The sequence below is a fragment of the Trachurus trachurus genome (assembly GCF_905171665.1).
Source record: "Trachurus trachurus genome assembly, chromosome: 18".
Taxonomy (NCBI): Eukaryota; Metazoa; Chordata; class Actinopteri; order Carangiformes; family Carangidae; genus Trachurus; species Trachurus trachurus.
Window position 1 is genome coordinate 1,579,318 of NC_139909.1, and position 24,507 is coordinate 1,603,824.

Genomic DNA, 24,507 nt, shown 5'->3' on the forward strand with positions numbered 1-24,507 from the left:
TCACCATAGCTTTTGTACTTTTATAGCCTACTAGAATGTGTACAATAGGTACTTTAGTGAGTGTGTGTGTGTGTGTGTGTGTGTGTGTGTGTGTGTGTGTGTGTGTGTGTGTGTGTGTGTGTGTGTGTGTGTGTGTGTGTGTGTGTGCGTTGGTTTCACCTGTATATGAGGACATTTCATCCGTTTACGCACCGACATTATAAGGACATACCGTAATTGTTAGGACAGTTGCGATGTCCTCATAAGTCTGGCAGCGTAGAAGCACTTAGCATGATGCAAATAACTTCCTCCCGCTTTTTCTCGACATGTCCCGACAAATACGGTCATCGGACTTTTTTGTGTATGATACACAAAGTCATACACACGGTTTTTTTTTCGCGCCACTTGGATTCATACACGATTTCCCGCCACCCCACACACAAAATGACCAGAAGTCATTGGCTGCGTGCGTCAGTGACGTTCTGCTCAGTGAATGGCTGCCGCGGATGTCGGTCTAGGCAGGTTCTGCTCAGTGATTGGCTGAACCCGGAAACGTCGGCTCTGGACGCTCTGCAGCGGAGAACTCCTCCCACCAGCAGCTGCAGGTTATTCTGATGAGTGGATTAATGAGGAAGACGCCGAAGAGGTAAGGATCTAATGTTTAATAGTAGTTAACGTTTGCTTATTGGAAAATTGTTGGTTTGTTATTGTCATGGTCGTTCGCTCTCATTGTTAATTCTCTTCTACCGAGCTGAAATATCGACGGTACTGCCGTGTTTTTAGGTCAGGGTATAAACTCTTAGCCGAGCTACCTGAACTATGAATGAAAGCATACAAGTTACAAGCTATTTTACGAATTAAAGCATAGTTGAAATCGCGTCGGGTTTGCTCGGGGAGCCTGCAAATTAAAAGCCAAGCTGGTCTAACTATGGTTAATGAAGCCTGGACCGTCTGGATCAGTCCGGCCATTTAACAACACTAGCTGAGTTTAATGTCAGATCAGGCTGCTGAGACAGAGGGGGACACTGCCTGCCTTACTGTAAGACAGCAGAGACACTTGTGAAAGACAAACAAACTGAAAACTACGGTACATTTCTCTGATTAGCTGTTTTCTTCTTCTGATCGACGCTCGCTCTTTTTATTGATTTTCAATGTCGCTCTCTCCCTCTCTCCATTCACTCTGTAGGCCTGTCTCGCTCAGCCAAACAAAATGTCCATCAGCCCGTCTCCTAGTTGATGCATCCCAGCGACATGTGGAAACAAGTTTTAAGCTTTTCGTAGTACGTTTGTGGGGTGAAGCCCTCGCGGAGAGAAACGTCATTAAAGTAAAGTCAGATCAGCTGGTTCACGTGAGATCAAGCTGCAGGGAGGAGGAGGGAGGAGGAGGGAGGGGGGCTCTGAGCAACATGGAGGTGAATAACAAACATTCAGTGAATGACTGAGGTGGAAATAGACGTAGTGTTAATGAAGGAAGACTTCAGGTTAGTGGAATATAACTGCGCAATGTTATAATTTCCCGTAAATGCAAAATCAATCATATGCAAATTAGCCATGTGTTTGTTAGGTGAGGAGTCGCGGAGAGAAACGTCATTAAAGTAACGTCGGGTCAGCTGGTTCACATGAGATCAGGCTGCAGAGAGGAGGGAGGGGAGACTGAGCAACATGGAGGTGAATGAAGAAATAACATGTCGTTTTCTGATGATCAAACATTCAGGGAATGATCGAGGTGGAAATGGACGTTGTGTTAATGAGGGTTAACTTCAGGTTTGTGGGCTGAGCTTGTGCAGGTTTATTTAATTTGCTGTAAATGCTGCAATGATTGTATGCAAATGCCATGTGATTATGTTGAGAAAAAAACAGCAATGAGCCAGTCCTCCTTATTTTTCCAGATCAAATGCTTCATCCGTTTGTGTAAACTAGTCTGGTGTCTAGTCTAGTCCAGTTGACCTGATTTAAACATGTTTAATGTTGAGAGAGAATGTCTGATGTGAGTTTGGCACATCAGTTTGGCTATAGCTCACTCAACAGTTTCAATGTTCAAATGAATGTGAATGCAACATGGCAATTATTAAAGCTTGTTTAAAATTTATGTTATTATCTGGACATTATTACAGGAAAGATGACTGAGAAGAGGAGGAGGAGGAGAAAGACTCCTGACCAGGATGCACTGGAACATGTTGTTCAAGGAGAGGATAAAGCCTTCCTAGAGGTAAGGTTTATTAACAAGTATAAAAGGTACATTTTTCATCCAATATATTAATGTTTGTTTCTCCTAGTGTAGTCACCTTAAAGGGATAGTTCAACATTTTGGTAAATTCGCACATTGCCATATAGTCATAGCTGTAGGTTCATTACCTTAATTGCTAGTGCATGTTCTGAAATCCACGGGCAGAGATGAGGCACACAGTACCTCCGTTTTTTTCTCAACTACACAATCCAACAACTCCAAAATGCTCTGGTGGACAAGTTGTGACCTGCACATTCTCCATGATATGAAATAATCAAGTAACATTACGACACAGAGTTGTTTACGAGGCAAATGCAGCCGAAACTTTATTCCAGACATGACTGCTGAGTGGAGGGATTTTAAAGTGGAGGTGAAGCAGCCAGCCAAATACACATAGGTCATTAAACTGTTTTCCACTGTACTTAAAAATTGTCAAACTAACACATGAAATGTAACCATTAAGGAGAAATGTTAAGTTTAGTTTGACGTTTTGCATTAGTTCTGTCCGTGACGTCACGGGGTTGGTTTCCTGCGTTGGCTGACAGCCACAGACAGTGAAAGTGAAGGACATTAGCTACAGACAGAGACGGTAAAACATGAAACTGTGGAGGCACTGGATTAGAAGAGACACAGAGGAGACCTCTACTGTGTTGCTTCTGTGAACTAGTTTTACAGTGTTAAAAACTAGAAAAAAAACTTCTGTTTTCATTAACTGCGCTAATAAGGAGCCGCCGCAGCAGCGGAGCTGTTAACAAGACTCCTCTGCTGATCTCGGTGTGATCATTTCTTACAGCATGTTTACATCCAGTCTGGAGACAGGAGACAGGCTGGACCCTCTGGTCCCACACCGAGGAGCCTTCACAACCTCACACACACACAGCAGCGATCTGATGGCATCTGATAACATCGGTAACAGTAATAGCGCCCATCACCATAAAATAAGAAGGGAAAATGACTTCAAAATCTCTGATCTCATCCTCCACACACCCAGCCCTCAGCAGATGACTATTCAAACAATAAATATGTCTTACCTTTACTCCAGGTGTCCAAATCAGTCAGCAGCAGCAGTCATCCAGCTCCATTATTCCCTTTTACATCACGTTCCTCGCGGCCAGCGCGTTTCATTCATTTGCATTGTGTTGAAAAAAGTTTTTTTAGCAGCGGCAATAGCCGTGTTTCTGATCAACCGGACCTGTGTTGTCCGGTTCCACCGCTTTGTTTTCTCCTGGTGCAACATTACTTCCACACGGACACGGTCTGCAGTGTGTCGGACTGTCTGGTCCTCTGGACTGTGGTCTGGACTCGGTACCGACAGCGGAGAGGCTCCACCGTCTCCTCTGTCAGCCTCTCCTGTCAGGAGCTGAAGCTAAAGCTAACGTTAGCTGAAACTTTTTCTTTTCTTTTTTTCAACACAATGCAAATGAATGAAGCACCACGCTGGCTGCCATAGATGAGGAACGCTATGTAAACGGGAATAATCGGTGGATTATTAAACAGTTGGAGCTGGATGACTGCTGCTGCTGACTGATTTGGACACCTGGAGTAAAGGTAAGACATATTTATTGTTTGAATATGAAACATTCAGTTTGAATAATGTTGAATGTTGTTAACTACCTGACACAGCACAGGACTGTGAGGACACAGTGTCCTGCAAGGACAGTCCCCTCCCCCACCTTTCATGTTGATCAGGCAGCAAACTGTGCTGTGTGTCAGATGTTCACCTGACACACCTGAATTATGAGGACACCTTTCTGACAAAGCCCTCATACTTCTGCTGAGGGCTGGGTGTGGAGGATGAGATCAGAGATTTTGAAGTCATTTTCCCTTCTTATTTTATGGTGATGGGCGCTATTACTGTTAATACCGATGTTATCAGATGCCATCAGATCGCTGCTGTGTGTGTGTGTGAGGTTGTGAAGGCTCCTCGGTGTGGGACCAGAGGGTCCAGTCTCTCTCCCCGCGGTGACCGATGCTTATCACGGTGTGAACGTGGGCCGGTCGGGGGAGGACGGGCTGAGGCAGAGAAACTGAAAACTGTCGGAGTAACGTCAGGTTGTTGTTGGTTGATCCGGTGAATGATCAACTTTCAGGGTTGATCAGAAGTTTCCTGTGGATCACATCCAGACTGGATGTAAACATGCTGTAAGAAATGATCACACCAGATCAGCAGAGGAGTCTTGATAACAGCTCCGCTGCTGCGGCGGCTCCTTATTAGCGGCAGTTAATGAAAACAGAGGTTTTTTTCTAGTTTTTAACACTGTAAAACTAGTTCACAGAAGGAGCAACACAGTAGAGGTCTCCTCTGTGTCTCTTCTAATCCAGTGCCTCCACAGTTTCATGTTTTACCGTCTCTGTCTGTAGCTATGTCCTTCACTTTCACTGTCTGTGGCTGTCAGCCAACGCAGGCAACCAACCCTGTGACGTCACGGACAGTCGAACGACAAGATGGCGGCGCACTAGCTAAAACATGCAATTTTTAACTCCCATTTTCTCCTAAATGCTTGTGTTTCATGTGTTAGTTTGCCTAATTTTAAGCACACTGGGAATCCATTTAATGAATTATGTTAAATTGGCTGGCTGCTTCATTTCCACTTTAAAAGTGCAAGTAGTTCATAGTATTTGCTTCATGTGTTGTAATGTCACATAATTATACATGATTATCTCATAGCCTGGTGAATGTGCAGGTCACAACTTGTCCACCAGAGCATTTTGGAGTTGTTAGATTGCGTATTTGAGGAAAGCGGAAGGTACCATGTACCTCGTCTCTGCCCCGCCGATCTCAAACCAGCTTGCAGAGACAAAGGTAACAAACCTACTCCTAAGACTATATGGATTGTGGCAATAGGCAAATATTGAACTATCCCTTTAAAATTGTAGCCTGGTGTAAAAGTAAAGAATTAAGAAGTTAGTTTCTAATAAAAGTAGCTGAAAAAACACAAAGGCTATTAATACTAAGAGTAATTGATTCAATAAAGAATAGTTAATTGAAAGGCACATGGATATTGGAAACAGACCATAGAGCATCAAGAGGGGGAAGCACACGACACGTCATCCACTTGAGGATGAGGGTGGATGACGTGTGCTCTCATGTGACGTTAGCCAACCCCCTACCCCACATTCGCACACAGCGGTTCACATACTAACATCATTATCCTCATTATCTAAGAAGTTTTTTTAATCCACCAACACTTTCTGAAATATCAAAGGAAACCAATTCTGTAAAACAAAAAAAGAAGTAGTAAACCAGCCCCTGAAAATCTTAAAATGGCTCCGAACTGCTTGTGTAACTTCATCCAAGCCTCCTGCAATCACCACAATTGAAAGCATCACTTAGGGCGTTATCACACCTGCAGTTGTTCCGATTCAGCAACTAAACCGATACAACTGTTGCGTTCTTTTTTTCTGGGCCGTTTGTGTTCACATTGCATGATTCTAAAGCGGTACAGCGCTTTGCGCTGTGGAACAGCGCCATAGCAACGGCCCTAACAACACCCCATCAGCTGATCAGCAACAATGGCAACAATGAACCGCGGGCTGACTTGCAGTAGTGAGGAGGTTCAATTTCTTATTAATATTTGGGCAGACGAGTAGCCTATTTAGTTGAAGTTCAATTAAAAAAAATGCCCAAGCTGACTGGTTTATGGCTGGGGCGAGACCTTGAAGTGTGCCTATAATGTGCTATAGCTACAAATGTAGTCTAATAGGCTACATTATTATTTATTATTATTATTATTATTATTAGCTAGTGACCAAGCGTGCTGTCCGCTGTCTCAGTGCTGACACGTGAATGAATGACAGAGCGTGTCACTGCCCGTGAGAGAGAGACAGAGAGAGAGAGAGATACAGGGAGAGGGGTGGTCAGGTTGTGTTGGTCAAGCTGTGTTTTCAGTTTCAGGTGTCATAGTTATGTCAGATGAATTGTCCTCTAACACAGCCATTCTCAACCTTGGGGTCCCTCCCGACCCCAGTTGATGTGGCTGGAGGGGACGAATGAACGACATTGTTTCTTAAAGGGATAGTTCGGGTTTTTTGATATGAATCTATATGGCATCCCCATCATCAGTTACGTGCTGTGACGGTGCCTTTTCCCGGACTGTGTCCCGTGAGCGGAGTTCCGGCCTGGTTTCGGTGCTGACGAATGTAGTCCGGCTAGTTGGCTGGGGTCACGAAAATAAAGCGTTTTTCTTCTCAAAACAATATGCATTCAAAAGAGTGATACATTTGCATCACAAAACCGTTGTCCACGAAAAAGTCTGACCTCGCAATCGCTTGGCGCTATTTTCTCTCCCTCCGTATCACTGCGCGCTGCCGCCTGTAGACGGCTGTGCGCGTTTCTATCAGCTGTTTCACGGAGTTTACTGCTCGGATAGTTCACATAAACATTTCTGATTGTGACACAAGTGATGAAGCCATCCCTTGTTTTAGCACAGAGCTAAATGGAGAGCTTTATGAACCTGATGTGATGCTGAACTTCGTCAGATGGAGTTAAAACGAGCAGACAGAGAGAGGAGGGACAGGGAAGTGACAAGCTGAAGTTAGACCACAGCTGCAGCTGTGACAGACAGGGTGATGATCAGTAATGCAGCGCAGTCCGTTATGGAAGATCTGAGGCTCCTCTGACAGCTGCAGGTGAGCCGCAGGTGAGCTGCACGTCAGCTGGCTGGAGAGTAGTGCCGTACTTTTTTTTTCTTTCTTTTTTTTCCAGCAGCACCGTCCGGTGCAGGTGATGCACGCTGTCTGTCTGTGTATGTTTGTAGGTCTGATCTTCCACCATGAACTGCGCTGCAACGATCACCCACCTCTTTACCTAACTCCATCTGACGAAGTTCAGCATCACATCAGGTTCATAAAGCCCTCCCTTTAGCTCTGTGCTAAAACAAGGGATGGCTTCATCACTTGTGTCATAATCAGAAATGTTTATGTGAACTATCCGAGCAGTAAACTCCGTGAAACAGCTGATAGAAACGTGCACAGCCGTCTACAGGCGGCAGCGCGCAGTGATACGGAGGGAGAGAAAATAGCGCCAAGCGATTGCGAGGTCAGACTTTTTCGTGGACAACGGTTTTGTGATGCAAATGTATCACTCTTTTGAACTCATATTGTTTTGAGAAGAAAAACGCTTTATTTTCGTGACCCCAGCCAACTAGCCGGACTACATTCGTCAGCACCGAAACCAGGCCGGAACTCCGCTCACGGGACACAGTCCGGGGAAAGTCACCGTCACAGCACGTAACTGATGATGGGGATGCCATATAGATTCATATCAAAAAACCCGAACTATCCCTTTAATAAATTAGAAAAACTTTTCTTGTCATTCCCCTTTTCCGTGCATGGTTGAAGGAGGTTGGCTTGCATCCACGCTCCACTCGCTCCTGCGCCGACAGGTCCTCGCATGTCACATAAACCAGCCCGGGTGTGTGGACACCGCATCAACTCGCCACCCGCATCTATTTAAACTCCGTCGCTTTGTTTTGTTCTTTTGCCCTGATGAAAACCTCCAGGTCGGAATATTGGCCATGGAGACAAAACTACAGCAGCCAATTATTTTTTTCAGTGCAGGGATCAAGAACTAAAAAGGCAAAAAAAAAAACCACCGCGGACAGCGCTGCGCTTTATCCAACATGCGTTCACACCGCCGTGTGTGTGTTTGTGTGTTGGGGCGGGGGGGGACAGCAGTGCATGTGAAATTGGGGGTCGCGACTCAAAAAGGTTGAGAACCACTGCTCTAACACCCTACAGTTTGACTCTTTATTCTTCTAGTAAACGGGCAGCGTAGCATGACTAGTTATAGGGGTTGTTTGCGGAGCTCTGCCCGGTGCTGATCGCCGCGGGTCAGCTTGGAAAGGCTGGTGGACTCATGGCTAGAGTTTGCGTCTTTCTTTTCTTTTGGCCACCGGCTTTCCTGTTTTAAGGCCAAGACGACACGCTGCTGATGCTCCATTATGTTTTTGGGGCAGTTGCCCGTGGTCCTCCTCCTCCGGTTGCCAGGTAACCAGTCAATTTGTTCCGATACATGTGTCGGTTGCGTTCTCACTACAAACGAACCGCTCCAGGGCTCGGATGGAAACGAGCCGAGACCGCCTCTCCCAAGCGATCTCGGCCCGCTTGTTTTGTTCCGCATCGAGCGCGATTGCTGTGTTCACATCTGACCAAACGAACCGATATATGACGTAAACGCTCCCTGTTTCGGAACAAATGATCAGGTGTGAAAGCGCCCTTAGACTGTGTTTTTAGTCTAAGTCCTCACTGTTGCAGGAAAACCTAAAGCAGCAATCATTACAGTGTGTGGGGAACCTGTGTGCATTTAGCTATTCTTCCACCTGTGAGGACTTAGATTAAAATCAGCGTAAGTGACGATTTTCAAGTCAACTGCAAGTGGAGGGTTCAGGAGACTTGTGGCGCTTTTCGACTACACAGTCACGGCACGGCACAGCTGGGCTCAGTAAAGGTGCTCTTCCACTACAGCTGAGTTCTTCTAGTTCCTCCTCAGCGGGGGCGAGGTTGTCGCAAGGCCATCGTCTGCACCACAGCGTGGTTTTACACACAGCATCCTTTGACCCGGGTGAAGGAATAACAACAGTCTCGATACAGATCAGTGGGCGCTGTTGCCGCTCTTGGGTGTGATATTTAATGAATGAATATTGAACAGGTTCACAGCATTAGGTGTAGTAGATGGCCAGCCTGGTCATTGTAGGCATGTGTACATCTGCACATGACAAATTTTTCATGTCTTCTTTTACATGACCACTAAGTGATGGCGTGATGAGACAACACTATATTTCTGTCCAATTTCAGGAACCCTGTGAAGCACCATGTGACCTGAAGGCTGAAGGCCAATGAAAGCGAGGCAGCATCAGAAAAGGCAAGTTGTGCTTTGTACCTTCACAGTTACTTGCTTTAATATGTTAGAAATGCTTTTGATCCTTCAGGTCTTTATTGTAGTACTGACATTTCTGCAGTAAACATGGCGGTGTCATTACTGATGATTTTTGGAATGAAAGAGTATTGTTTCTGCTTAAAGTAATCTCAGATTTGTTATTGTCATTCTCACACACACATACAGGAAGCTGCTGGTGGAAATGATGACCGGATGACGGGTCGGTTCCAATCCTGCAACATGGAAGGATAACTCTGTAAGTTGACTGTACTCTTGTGATGACATGCTTTTACATCCAATCATAAATCTGTTCTATGACAGTGCTCACGAGTCCATACACTGTTGAATGTTGTTAACTACCTGACACAGCGCAGGACTGTGAGGACACAGTGTCCTGCAAGGACAGTCCCCTCCCCCACCTTTCATGTTGATCAGGCAGCAAACTGTGCTGTGTGTCAGATGTTCACCTGACACACCTGAATTATGAGGACACCTTTCTGACAAAGCCCTCATACTTCACAGATGAGGATGCAGAGGTTGGTTATGGATTATATTAAAGATTATGTTAAAGCAGGGGTCTCCAACACGTTGCTCGCGACCTACCAGTCCCTCACAGCCCCTTTGCCAGTAGCCAAAGGATTAAAGGGATAGTTCGGGTCTTTTGACATGAATCTATGTGGCGTCCCCATCACCAGTTAGGTGCTGTGACAGTGACTTTCCCCGGACTGCGTCCCGTCAGCAGAGTTCCGGTCTGGTTTTGGTGTTGACTAATGCAGTCCGGCTAGTTGGCTGGGGTTATGAAAATAAAGCGTTTTGCTTCTCAAAACAATATGCGTTCAAAAGAGTGATACATTTGCATCACAAAACCGTTGTCCACGAAAAAGTCTGACCTCGCAATCGCTTGGTGCTATTTTCTCTCCCTCCGTATCACTGCGCGCTGCCGCCTGTAGACGGCTGTGTGTTTCCATCAGCTGTTTCACTGAGTTTACTGCTCAGATAGTTCACATAAACATATCTGATTATGACACAAGTGATGAAGCCATCCCTTGTTTTAGCACGGAGCCAAATGGAGACCTTAATGTACCTGATGTGATGCTGAACCTCGCCAGATGGAGTTAAAACGGGCAGAGAGAGAGAGGGAGGACAGGGAAGTGAAAAGCTGAAGTTGTTACCTTACATCGCCACAGTCTATGGTTGTGGCATATTACACGTGCATTGCGTCACTTGGTAGCGGATTCCACGGTTGCGTGTAGGGATGCACGATAACATTTTTTTGAAACCGATACCGATAACCGATAACTTTCTGCTTCCGAAGGCCGATACCGATAACAGATAACATACTTGGAAGACTAGTGAGGACCTAACATATATCATGACATCAATACTATAAACAAACCAAAAACAGTTTTGACTCTTTAAATGAAGATATTCTATTAACAAGCCTTTCAAACATTTGCTAAAAGATATCAGACAAAACTATTTGATATCTCAAATGAGCATCTATTTAAATAAGCTGCATTACTTATTGATATAAAAATAAAAGACTAGAACTGATGCAAATACTTTGCATTGTTTTATTTATTTATTTTACTCATTTAAAATAAATACAAAGTGGGAAAAGTGCATCCCACAAGTTAAAAAAGCTTGGCTGGTTCCATACAAATGAATAACTTTTCAGAGAGGGGGAGAGACAGACAGACAGACAGACAGGCAGAGTGTCTGTGTGAGAGGGGGTGGGGGGGTGCAGGGGTGTGTGTGTGGTTGAGGGGGAGAGAGAGGGAGTGTGTCTGTGTGTTTGTGTCCCGGTGGCTTCTTACAGTTAGCTTTATGTTGCTAGCGTCGTTAGCATCGTCCTCGTAGCTTTAAAAACTCCGTCGGAGCGACGTCATGTTTCAGGTGACTGACCAGGTTTGCTCGCGCTATTTTCCCTCCTCGTGGCGCTTCCTTGGAACATTTATTACAGATATCCAGCGAGCTGTCTTCTTTATTACCGTCACACATTAGCGCCGTCATGTTGTGTTTACAACAGAGATGGGACCAAGTCACACATGTGCAAGTCTCAAGTAAGTCTCAAGTCTTAACCTTCAAGTCTCAAGTAAGTCCCAAGTCATTTTTCTTTGGGCAAGTCAAGTCAAGTCAAGTCACAGGTTATGTCAAGTCAAGTCCAAGTCAAGTCGTGCATAGGTCAAGTCAAGTCCAAGTCAAGTCACCTTATTATTGCAATTTCACCCGCAGAATCTAATCTAAATAAAGTGAAGACAATATATTAGAATAGAATAGAACATATATTATGTCTTATGTCTTATCATGTCTTATAATGCATTAATGAGCCTCTTCATACCTGATCTGATCACAAAAGGTTAACTCCTACTACATCAATAGAATAGAATAGAAAATCTTTTAGCTATATTCTATCATGACAACACTATTCTCAGCCTGCACTCATACCAAGTAGTTAGATATTAATTTGATATTTTATATTCAAAAGTCAAAGAATGTGTAACATTGAAACATTCCTGGATGCTATGAGTGACAGGCAAACAGCAAACAGCTGTGTAGTCACTGCAGATTCTGCAGCAGTGAGAACGTGAGGCTGAAGGAGAGGAGATTTTTTAATTTTTTAAAAAGGACACTTTAGCTTCTCGCTATGGTAACGCTGGTAACAGGTGACTGTTACCGTATGTCTATTGGTTACTGTGCGTTGTCCCGACGCAGCGTTAATGAAGCAGCGTCAGGCCGCTCACCGTCACTGAAACTCCGGATGAAATCTCTGAGCTGCGAGCGTGATAGCGCGCCATGGATGTATTATATTATAATAGATCCATATAGCACGCCCGCTGCAGCGACCCTGGAGGCCCCTCCGTATCAAACCCCCCTCTCACTCTCCCCCCTCCCTCTCTCTCTCCAGCGGTCCTTTCAAAATAAGTGCATAAAAAGTCCGGGGGAAAAAAAAAAAACACCGACTGAGCTGGTGCCGTGCCGGTGAGAAATTCAGCGGTGGCGGCTGGTCATTCAAGTCATTCAAGTCATTCAAGTCATCGTGTCTCAAGTCAAGTCCCGAGTCTTTAACCTTCAAGTCCGAGTCAAGTCGCAAGTCTTTTATTTTTTGTCAAGTCAAGTCAAGTCGCATCAAAATAGTGACTCGAGTCGACTCGAGTCCAAGTCACAGTGACTCGAGTCCCCATCTCTGGTTTACAAACCCAGTACGCACGTTGTGCTGCGTTCACGTGTTGACAGAAGTTCCCTGTTCCCGTTTTGCAAGCCGTTCTTCAGACCTTTTTATGTTCATATTTCTATGGTTTATGTGTAATAAGGGTAATTGGGACAAGTCTAGTCAAGTCAAGTCGGCAACTACCAAAATGATGACCGAGTTGACGAAATGAGGGACTATTCTGATTTCAGTCAGAAAATTGTTTTTCTGATTATAGGGAGGCCACCTGAACGCAGCATTCACTGCAGGCCGCAGGTCTCATGTAGGAGCAGAGCAGAGCGCTCTGAGTGAGAGCGCTTGGTAAAAAAAAAAAAAAAAGGACCCATACCGCAGTGCTGACAAAAAATATATACTAAATCTTATCGGGCCGATAAGTTATGATATCGGATTTATCGAAATGACGTCATAATTTCCTGATATCGGGCCGATAATTATCGGACCGATAATTATCGTGCATCCCTAGTTGCGTGTGTACGGAGTGTTTTTATTACACCACTCGTGTGGACGCGGAGCAAAACTCTGGTTTCAAAAATCCCCGGGCTCGTGTGGACTAGGCCTGAGTGGCAAATCAAATAGCAGTGGACACAGAGAAACCGGGTAAAACATGTAGTATCAAAACAAACTGTCAAACAATCCGTACACTACGTTGTGTGTTTTAATAAATCCTGTAACACACAGTGTGACCGCGGCACCGGCAGAGAGACAGACAGGCTCATTGTTAATATGCAGAGGGACTAGTTTACAGCTGTTACTCGCATCCCGACAGTGACTCCCGACACTTATGGTGTGTTCATTATAAGTCGGGAAAAAAAACGAGCTCCTCTCAGACCTCGCAATCACTTGGTGCTACTTTCTCTCCCATCGCATCACTGCACGCTGCCACCTGTAGACAGCTGTGCACGTTTCCATCAGCTGTTTCACTGCTGTTTCAATCATATCTGATTATGACACAAGTGATGAAGCCATCCCTTGTTTTAGCACAGAGCTAAAGGGAGAGCTTTATGAACCTCAATAGGCTATGTAATGCTGAACTTCGCCAGATGGAGTTAGAGCTATAGACTGTATAAAAGAGGTTAGAGCAGAAAGAGTGATGGGTGATTGTTGCAGCACAGTCCATGGTGGAAGATCAGACGGACAAACATACACAGACAGACAGCGTGCATCACCTGCACCGGACAGTGCTGCTGGAAAAAAATAAAAGAACAGAGGAGCCTCGCTAGTTCTCTCTCTTTAGCCTGGCGTTTGGCTGCCCTTTGTTTAAAAGAGTTCAACATGTGAAGATCTATAACCGCCATCTGACCACCGGTCAGCTGAGCCAGAGCACAGTGGAAATAATCGTACTGATTGTCTGATAGTCTGTGTACATTTGTCGGGCTGATCTTCCATCACGCACTGCGCTGCATTACTGATCATCACCTGGTCACCCTGTCTCTCACAGCTATTGACCCCTTGCACGTGACGTCACGTTCCACTCGGCGGTAGCTCCGGACGCCATGATAGACGGCAAAAGAACAGTGAACGTCAATGTAATTGAATGGGCGCGTTATAGTTTTGTGACATACCGGGGTTGTAGGGTTTCCCCTCCTTTTCCACTGAGCTGGTTCCAGTGCTGGTTCGGAGCCAGAGCCTGACTAGCACCGGTTCTTTGCTTTTCCACCGCTTAAGAACCGGTTATTGGTTCTTAAAACTGGTCTGAAGCACCAACTCCTTGCTGGGCTAGAGCTAAGAACCGGGGGCTGGCCACTGGCAGCGGGGTTACATGAACAACAGGACCAGTGTGAAGATATACAGACACGTTATCGATGCCATTATAAGTTAGTTTATCTACAGTGTATAGTCGATGTAAACACAGTTGAAGCTAACTAGCTGAGCTACATGCTGTGGCTAACAACAGCTAACGCTCGTATTAAACATAGCACCGTCACAACGTAGTTGCCCCCGGCGGATCGCGGCGATTACAACGAAGACGGCTTCCTGTTTTCTTTTATTTGTCAGCCGGCTTTAATCAGAGAATGATCACTAATTATACAGACGTCGGGTCAGGTCTTCAACACCCACGGGTCGGACCAGGTTTTAATTTCCAGGTCTGTTAACTGTAGTTAGCAGCAGCAAAGACAGGAGCAGCTGCTGTGGGGAGTGTGGCACTGACTGACGTTAACTCCTTAGCAGTTGAAAAAGCACAGAAAACTGAGATATTCTATGGTGAATAACAAAAAAACAAACAGAATATTGCAACGGATGAGTAGATATTCTATTTTAAATAAGTGATAATGCTGTGAGGTTGTAGTGTGAAGTGATCGAGCCACATTGTTGGACGGCACCCATACAGTCTATGGACAGTACATTATCACTGAGCACTTTCTGCCGTCCGTCATGGCGTCGCCTCTCGCGTAACGTTCTAATTGTGACGTAGCTGCAAGGGGTCAATAGCTGTGGGTCCAACTTTCACTCTTTTGAACGCATATTGTTTTGAGAAGCAAAACGCTTTATTTCCGTGACCCCAGCCAACTAGCCAACTAATCCTTTAACAGTCGGCTGACGCGAGACATGGACAACCGTCTCACATTGAAACTGCAGTATTTACCAGAAGCACCATAATTTCTTATTGTACATGCCCACGATAATATTGAGTCACTTTTCTTATCGTGACTTTTGGTATTACTGATACCGTTATGTCCCTATTATATTCTAGTTATTTAAAAATCAAGATATATTTGTTGTTCAGTTTTCATAGTTTTTAAGATGTTAAGTTTAACATTACAGACATGTGCTTAATCAATATATTATAGTGTAGTGACATGGTTAAAACTTTATATTCCACATTTCCAATTTTCCTTGTCCTGGTACGGAAATTGTCTATTATACCATTTTAACTGACTTTGTTCATGTCACAATTCAACACTAACACATTTCAGTTATGGATTCTTTTGGTTTAATATAAAGGTTTCTTTTTTCCTGCCTAGGATGGGGAGCACTAGATGATCATGTTTCCTCTGCTGATGAGAGGCTCGAAAAAAAGAGAGACAATGTGGACCCGCCATCGCCCCGCCACAACCCCGCCCCACTGAGGAGGTACTGGAAGAATTCAGCTGTAGTGGGAGAGGACGTTAGAGAGAGAGAGAGATTCCTGAGTGTTGATATCGAGTAGAAAATTTTAGTATTGTGTATTATAGAGGCTTAAATAGGCTACTATTTTCATGAAGAGTGGGAAACACAGATTTTACGAACGTAAAGAGTTAATGTTACAGTGTAGCTCTCGGCCATTTTCAATTTCCAAAAGTAGCTCTCAGAGGAAAAAAGGTTGGAGACCCCTGGTATAAATTCAACAAATGAGTGAGACTGATAAAAGTAACAAAGTTGTATGCAGCATTTTGTTCATTTTCTGAATTGGTAGGATGTAAATACAGCCCTGGAATATACTGTATAAAGTAAATATGCCGTAGTGTTTTGGTAAATTATACCAAAAATAACATGTCAGAAGTACAGACCTGCAACAACAATGATATTTATTTTTTGCATCAAATATGCTTTTCTGTAGATGAATTGGACCTAGAGCTGGACGAAGGTGAGCAGGATGATGGAGATGACGAAGACGAGGAAGACAGTCAAGCTGAGGGAGATGATGACAGCATCGGGGACAATGAAGGCGATGAAGGTGGTAGAGACAGCGAAGGTGGTCCTCACAAAGAAAGGTTTTTTCCTGGTAGTTTGTATGTGTGATTATACAACAAGTATGAATACTTATTTTTATAATTTTAGAAACGTTATGTTACTCATGAAAATAAATCACAAACTTAATCAACCTCCTGTAGAGTGCTCCTTTCAGGTGCCAAACTCAAATTTTAGAACAATTAAATACCCTTTTTTTTTTTTTTTTTTTAACTTAAATTTTTATTGAAATTTTTCATCTCCACATGTAAACAACAAGGTATACATATACAGTAGATCCATGAATTACATTCTGCGTGTGGAGCAGTTGGAAAAATCAGATACAACTGAGAAAAAAGAACACAAAAAGAAAAAAAGAAGTACAGCAGTCGTGGCTACATGTGTCCATTGTTAAATTACACTGTATACAGATCCAAGAGAAAAAATATGAATAAGACAGATTTCAGGTATTCCCAACTGTGTCCCATCGGGTCCACTTCTCCCATTTAGTCACAAAAACATTTTCCTTCATTCTAAGTCTATATGTCATTCTCTCCATGTTATGGACTTCTCTAATGATTTCTAGCCATTCATTCACAGCTGGTGGCTCGGTCTTATACCATCTTCTTGTTATTGCTTTTTTACATGTGACCAGTAATATTTTTATTAAATATCTGTCTTTGACCAGGACATATTGATTCAAGTTCCCAAGGTACATAACACCACATTCTTTAGGTATTTCATAACCCAGGATGTTCTTAATTATATCGTGTATGTTTTCCCAAAATGGGTTAAGTTTCTGACATCCCCAGAAAATGTGTGTATGATTTGCTTCCCTTTCTCCACATAAACGCCAACATGAGTGCTGGGAGCCTGTTTGTTTACTTTTTAATTTGGGAGTGATGAAAAAACGGGTCAGGTTTTTCCACCCGAATTCCCGCCATATTCTCGAATTTGTGGTTGTGTGCTGTGCTTCACACATACTCTGCCACTCCTCTACAGTAATGTTAATCTTCAATTCCTTCTCCCACTTCTCCTTAATGTACAGAGTGGAGACATCTTCTGAGTCTCTTAAGTTTTGGTACAGTACTGAAACTGCTTTCAGTTTGGTTCCATTGTATGTCCTGATCATTACATCAAGTACACCATTTAGATTTTTCACAGTTTGTATTTCCTTGATAAAATAGTCCCGTAGCTGTAGAAATCTAAAATGATCTCTATTTTCAAGGCCATAGTCCGTTTTCAGCTCCTGGAAGCTCATTATGTGTCCATTCTTCATTAGTTTACACATTGCTGTGAGCCCTTTCCTACTCCAGTCCCTGAAGTTGTAGTCATTTACACCTGGCTTAAATCCGTCATCATAAGAAAACCAGCTTAACAATTTTATGTCCCTTTCTAATTTGTGTTGTCTGACAAAATCAAACCAAATAGACAGTGTGTGTAGAGTTATTGGGTCTATCCATTCTTGTAGTGACTTCATTAGTTTTAGATTGCCAACCAGGGCCTGGGTTGGTGTATCTGCCACCACCTTTTCAATATCTTTCCACTTTGCATTATAGTCCTTGTCACACCACATAATTATTGGTCTTAATTGTGCTGCACGGTAATAATCTTTTAATTTTGGGAGTCCCATACCGCCTTTTTCTTTTCCCAATTGCAGCGTAGAGTACTTTATCCGTGGTCTTTTACCATTCCATACGAATCTGGAGATCATTTTATCCCAAATTTTGAACTTTTCCTGTGGAATCTTGATAGGTAGAGAGAGAAAGTAGTAAAGTAGTCTAGGGAAAATATTTATTTTAATTACTTCAATTCTTGAGTTAAGATCTAATAGCAAGGTTGTCCACCTTTCTATGTCTCTACTTATCTGGAGATGGATCTGATCGTAATTTGCTTTGTATAGGTCAGAGAGTCGTTTTGTTAGAGTTACACCAAGATATTTTATAGTTTTTGCGTGCCATTTTAATTGGTAGGTTTTCTTGATTTCTAGGGATGGGGTATAATTAAAGGTCAGAATCTGCGTCTTATTTACATTTATTTTGTATCCTGAGTGGATCCCAAACTCATTTATAAGGTGCATTAATTGAATAAAGTTTGTGTTGGGGTGGTCCAAATATATTAAAATATCATCCGCAAATAGACTTATTGTATGTTCCTGTCCTTTGATATTAATTCCTTTTACCTTCTCATTCTGTCTGATTGCCTGTGCTAACGGTTCAATATATAAAGCGAAAAGGAGCGGAGATAGGCAACATCCTTGTCGGGTACCTCTTTCTAGTAATATTCTATCTGTTAGGTTGCCATTAACTTTTATCCTGGCTGTAGGGTTTTGGTAAATAGTTTTAACACAATTGACTGAATCTTTGTTAAATCCGAATCGTTCTAATACTAAATATAGGAAATTCCAATTAACGCTATCAAAAGCTTTTTCAGCGTCAAGACTTAATAGAATTGCGCTGTTCTTATTTGATTGTATTGTATTGATTATCTGGATTGTCCTCCTAATGCTATCTTGTGTTTGGCGCCCTGCGATGAAACCTGTTTGGTCTTCATCAATTAGGTCATTCATAAGGGTCTTATATCTTTGTGCTATGATAGATGTATATATCTTGTAGTCCACATTAAGAACTGATATTGGTCTGTAATTATTACAGTATTCTGTATCTTTTCCCTCTTTGGGGACTAACGAAATGATTGCCTCTTTCCAAGATGGTGGTAATTGGCCTTCCTTGAGGGTCCAGTTAAAAGAAGCTGTAAGGAGAGGTATCAGTTCCTGCTTAAAGGCTCTATACCACTCCGATGGGAAACCATCTCCTCCAGGGGTTTTGTTAGCTTTAAGTTTGGATATGGTCTTGGATATTTCATCAGGTGTTATAGGAGCTGTGAGTTTGTTATTCTGTAATTCCCCAATAGCTGGTAAGTCGAGTGAGTTGAGAAACTGTCTTTTCGCCTCCTCACTAGACGAGGGTGGTTGTGAATATAGTTTTTTGTAGTAATTTTTAAATATGTTTTCTATTTCCGCTACCTCATATTCTAATTTGTCTGATTGTGGGTCTCTGATTTTGGGTATTGTACTTTGGACCTGTTGTTTCCTAATACGCCTTGCAAGAATTCTAGTAGCTTTAGGGCCAGTTTCATAGTATTGCTGTTTCACAAATCTGAGTTTCTTTTCCATCATCTTTCAGAAGTTTGTCTATTTCCTCTTTAATAGTCTTCCCTTCTTGTAGAAGTTGAGTTTTCTTCGTGTTTCGATGTTTTGTTTCCAGATTTTTTAATTGATCAGTCAAGTTGAGATAGGCTGCTTGATTAAGCTTCTTTTGCTGTGATGTTATAGCTATTAATTTTCCTCTAATTACTGCCTTTAGAGTGTCCCATAGGATAGTTGGTTTAACTTCTTCTGTATCATTATCTTCTATACAGCTCTTTATTTCTTTTTTAATTTGTTCAGTTATTACCTTACTGTTCATTATTCCCACGTTCATTCTCCATGTTGTGTTTTTATGTCTACTATCCAGAAGTACAGTTAAGTGAACTGCATTATGATCAGAAACATCCGCCACCCCAATTTTACACTCTTTCACCCTGTGCAGGTCCCAGCTATTCATAAATACATAGTCTATTCTGGAGTGAGTCTTGTGTGTGTTAGAGTAGTGTGTATAATCCTTCTCCGTTGGATGAAATTCCCTCCACACATCTTTCATACCCTGTTCCTTCAGTGACATATTCATGAATTTAGTTAGGTGGATCTTATTCTTTCTTTTGCTTGTTGTATCTATCTTATGATCCAGAATGACATTAAAATCCCCTGCACACATCATAATACCTTCTGCCTCAGATGATATGGTGGAAAATAAAGCTTTAAAGAAATGCTTGTCACTTTCTGGTGGGGCATAGACATTAACTAATGTGATCATTTTGTTCTCTAGTTTTCCTTTAACAATAACATATCGCCCTTCGTCATCGTTGATGTCTTTCAGGCATTCAAAATTAACTGTGTTTTGTATCATTATAGCAACCCCTCTTTTTCGGCTTTGCCTGCATGTGCTATAGTAAGTTTTCCTATAACCAAACTTCTTAAGCTTTTCATGCTCCTCCTTGGATAAGTGGGTTTCCTGGAGAAAGATGATTTGTGCTTTAACTTTCCTCATTTTCAAAATTACCTTGCCTCTCTTAACCGGGTTGTTTAGCCCATTTATGTTTAGTGACACTAGTGAGATATTACTCATACTTCAGTCGTTCAATCTTTGGATCCACATCGTAGCCATAGTAACCAACAACAAACAAAAACAGAACCGTTTGATATAGAACGTATAACATAGAACAGTTTAACTTCCAAAAATAGGCATGTGTCCTTGTGTGTGCCTCCCACATTACCTGTGTGGGTTGAGGGGGAAATCCCACTGTGTATGGGGGCCCCTCTCTAGGTAGGTTTGGTCTAATTGTCCAGTAATGTCTGTGCATTAACCTCCTAGGTAAACATGTTCTCATCGATCAGATATACGTAGTATATGAAGACTGATCAATATTATGACCGGTTTTACGAGTTCAATCACTTCAGGTCTGTCCTTTCGTGTCCTTTTCTGTCTGTTTTAATGCACTCACATACCTTAGACCATCATTTCCTTTGAAAGTCTTGTAGTTTTTTCTTGATTCGCGCAACAGTGTCTTCTGGGTTCCCGGTTAATTGCCACGGCAGCGCCCGCTGGAGCCGCTCCTCCGTCCCCGTCCTGGCTGCGCCTCTCCCCGGTGACTCCGCCGTGATTCCCCTCCTGTGCAGCTCCTCTGCAGCCTCCTGTGCGCTCTCGTATGTCCGCGGTCCGGCTTCCCAATGGATCCTTATTTTCGTCAGGGGCGTCTGGAAGCGTATTCCCTTCTCTTTTAGGGTTTTTTTAATACCGTTGTATTCTTTTCTTTTCCGGATAACCTCAGCGGCGTAGTCGTGATCAAAGAAGAGTGGTTGGTTTTGGTAGTGGATCTTTTTCTTCCAGGCTTCCTTCAGCACCGTCTCCTTCACCGTGTACTGAAGAAAGTTCACCACGATCGATCTCGGAGGTTTATCAGCGTCTGGTTTCGGCATTAGAGCTCGGTGTGCCCGTTGTATTTGTAGCTCCATGCTTATCGGCAGCGGTAGTTCTTGTTTCAGAAGTTGTTCAATGAATTGTGCCACTGAGCTGCCCTCAGTTCCCTCTTTCAGACCGAAGATGCGGATATTATTCCGTCGATTTCTTCCCTCTTGGTCTGTCAGCTTGTCTTGTAATATTTTCTGTTGTTTCATCGATTGGAGTAGGGCCTCTTTTGCCTCTATGTTCCAGGTTTCCATCTCTTCAATTCTCTCTTCTGCCTCTGTGAGTCTCTTGTCTTGTGTAGCTAACTCTGTTGTTGTTTCTGTGAGCCGCTGATTAACGTCTTTTTTTAAATCCTCGAGTTCTTCTTTCATTTCTTTTTTTATTTCTTCCTTGAATGCTGTAAACTCTGCTTTCATTTTGGTTTTAAAATCTTTTATTTCTTTGGCGATATCTTTCAGTCCCGTTCGTATTAGCATAGCCGCTTGTGTCCCCATGTGCTCTTCCTCACGGTCTGAGTCCGTGCCTGTCGTGTCGTCTCCGTCTTCGGTCATTTCTTGTTGTTTTCTCGTGTATCTTTGTTTTCTTTGTCTTCTTGTTTTCCCACCCCGTTCCATCTCGGCTTCAGGTTATCTATTTCTATCAAGGTTGTCGAGTTCGGGGAATTTTATCGAGTACTGATCGGGAGCGAGTTCTCTATGCTGCCATTTTGGGCTGCAGCTAACCGGAAGTCCAAATACCCATTTTTTAGTGTATATACAGCCCCGTTTTAGCCCAGTGGTTGTTCCCTTCTGTATACCTTGTATATATCTTGTATAGGTAATGTCCAGTTATAGCAGGTTGGTCCTCACAACTAAGGGTTTAATAGGCTTGTGTATGTGTATGAGTAATGTCCAGTTATAGCAGGTTGGTCCTCATAACTAAGGGTTTAATAGGCTTGTGTATGTGTATGAGTAATGTCCAGTTATAGCAGGTTGGTCCTCATAACTAAGGGTTTGATAGGCTTGTGTATGTGTATGAGTGATGTCCAGTTATAGCAGGTTGGTCCTCATAACTAAGGGTTTGATAGGCTTGTGTATGTGTATGAGTGATGTCCAGTTATAGCAGGTTGGTCCTCATAACTAAGGGTTTGATAGGCTTGTGTATGTGTATGAGTGATGTCCAGTTATAGCAGGTTGGTCCTCATAACTAAGGGTTTGATAGGCTTGTGTATGTGTATGAGTAATGTCTCGATATACCAGGATGGTCCTCCTAAGTCATATTCATGTCTGGAAACGCCTCCTCCCGCCCCGTCCTCACAGTCCTGTAGAATGTCAGGCCTTCATATCTCCAGATTCTTTTACTAGAATTGAATTCTGAATAGTGGGGAATTTTTCTAAATTCAGAAATACCAGCTTAATGTTTGTTACAGCTCTCTACAACCACAGGAAAGTGGTGCCTCCATAAACCATGGTATGAACTGGTATGGGAAAAAAGACCTTATAAACCACCCGTACCTGTATAGGTGTGTGTGTGTGTGTGTGTGTGTGTGTGTGTGTGGTGCTTAACACTGCACAATGCAGGCACGATAGTGTGCAATATGTGAGAATATTATGTAGTTTTGGTTATGACATAAAATTATTTTCAGCACTTTATGGAGAATATCTATGCCTAACATGTATTTAGAAAACGTCCTTAACTCATTGAGTGCCGCGCTCCTTTCCAAAGTTTTAGTCAAGTGTACCGGCAATTTAGACCATTTTTGACTTTTTATGTAGAGCCATAGTGTATTCTATATTATTGCCACCAACACATACTGTAGCTCAATTGAAAGGTTTAACTTTATGCTTCAAATGACCACAAACCGTTTGTTTCTACGTGCCTCCGTTCCTGAGAAAAGTCAAGCTAAACATGGCTGGGTTTCACCAAAATCCCTCCTTTTTTTCTAGAAAAGGAGATAGAGCGTCTTTTATGAAAGGTGCTCTGTTTGTGTCTGTCGCTCTTCTGACACTCGCATTTCTGGATCAAAGGGCTCGTATAAGATAAATATATACAACAATTGTTGTTCTATTCACAAAACCACCATCGGGGGTGGGGGGGGCGCCACTAAACAACAATAACACAGACGCACCGTGCCGTGTCACAGCCTCTCGCCGCGGAACGTGAGGCTCTGCCGGCCACAGCGGCTCAGGAACACCGGTCCCGCCGGTGGTCGCGGCCCGTCTGTGGTACGGGTCGGTGCCGGCGGTCTGCTTTGGCCCAGAGACCATCAGATTTTACCGTGGGAGGACTTTGGGGAGGACACGGTGTTGCTCCAGATGAAGACCGGGCGGGACTGTGGGCTGAGAGCTTCCTGTTTCTGCTCCGAGCAGCTTGAGCAGCTGGAGCAGCAGCGCGGGTGAGAGCAGAGCAGCTGCGCTGCATCTGCATGCAGAACTCCGTTTGCAGAAGCTGAGTTATGATAAAAACTTCCACATCATGAGCTGTCATGTGACTTTGATCGTCATCTATTTCAGTTCTCCTCGTCGTAGAGTCCCCAAATTTACATATAATGTGTATTAAAGTGTCTATTTTCATAATTTAAAAAAAGCAAAAAACGAAAAATTTCGTTTTTGGCACTCAACGCATGGGAACGAAAAACGAGAAATTACGTGGTTGGCACTCAATGAGTTAATTCATAAGATTCCATTTGAGTCCAAGATAGCCTTTCTACTAGCTACTGAAAAGCTACAGGCTGTCTCCAAACAATGCAACACCTATTGTGAAAAACTCCATGGTAACTGACATGATCAGAAACCATTCTATTTCTGGTCTCCCCAAAGTGAACAGATAGAAGACCGTTGGCCACAGCAAGTTTGGCTTTGGAGATAGAAAGGCTATCTTGGACTCAAATGGAAGCTTATGAATTAAGGAAGTTTTCTATATACATGTTAGACATAGATATTCTCCGTAGTGCATAGTCCAAGTGCAGAAAAATGGCGAACAGTACTTTTTTGGGGTCTTTTTTGGGATGTTGGGGTGATATCTTAAAATCGAGTTGTACCAAACCCCAGAATCTTTTTTCCTGCCTCCCCCTATGTGTGAAGATACTCTCTGCCAAATTTTATAGTTGTATGACTATTTATGCCATTGGAGTACCTAAATATTTGCATTTACATAATAATTTCGCCAGCAAAATGACCCAAGAAAGGGGTTTTGGCCCCTGTAGCTTTCCAGCAGCTAGTTGACCGGGTTGTCCACCCAAGTTCCTAGAGATCATTTCTGGTGTCAAACCTTTTACAACGCCCCGTGTCTGTTTTCCAAAAAAACTGGGATTTTGCCCCCTGGGTAGTAGGAGGTCATTGTCTGTGCACCAGGTCACTACTTAGTTGATCCGTGCACGGTATTCTGGTTCCTGGTTGTTGGTGATGAGTCCTACAATGGTTAAGTCGTCCACGTACTTGTACAGGTTGACAGAACTGTGGTGTGATGTGAGCTGGTTTGTGTAGAGGGAGAACAGCCAGCACTGAGGGTCAGAGGGGAG

At 43.2% G+C, this 24,507-nt stretch overlaps 1 protein-coding gene and 1 long non-coding RNA gene across 2 annotated transcripts in view; both read left to right on the top strand.

The window, feature by feature from the left end:
* The window catches only part of LOC311001513 (uncharacterized protein), a gene marked incomplete at its 3' end in the record, with an annotated part of 31,485 nt that overhangs the window by 1,285 nt on the left and 5,693 nt on the right, over positions 1-24,507 (top strand). The gene's annotated exons all lie outside the window — the stretch shown is intronic.
* On the top strand, positions 155-16,133 carry LOC311001422. The gene is made up of 6 exons (XR_014596179.1): positions 155-625; positions 2,094-2,188; positions 9,002-9,072; positions 9,274-9,339; positions 15,258-15,366; positions 15,833-16,133. It is a non-coding gene; the product is annotated as an uncharacterized lncRNA (long non-coding RNA).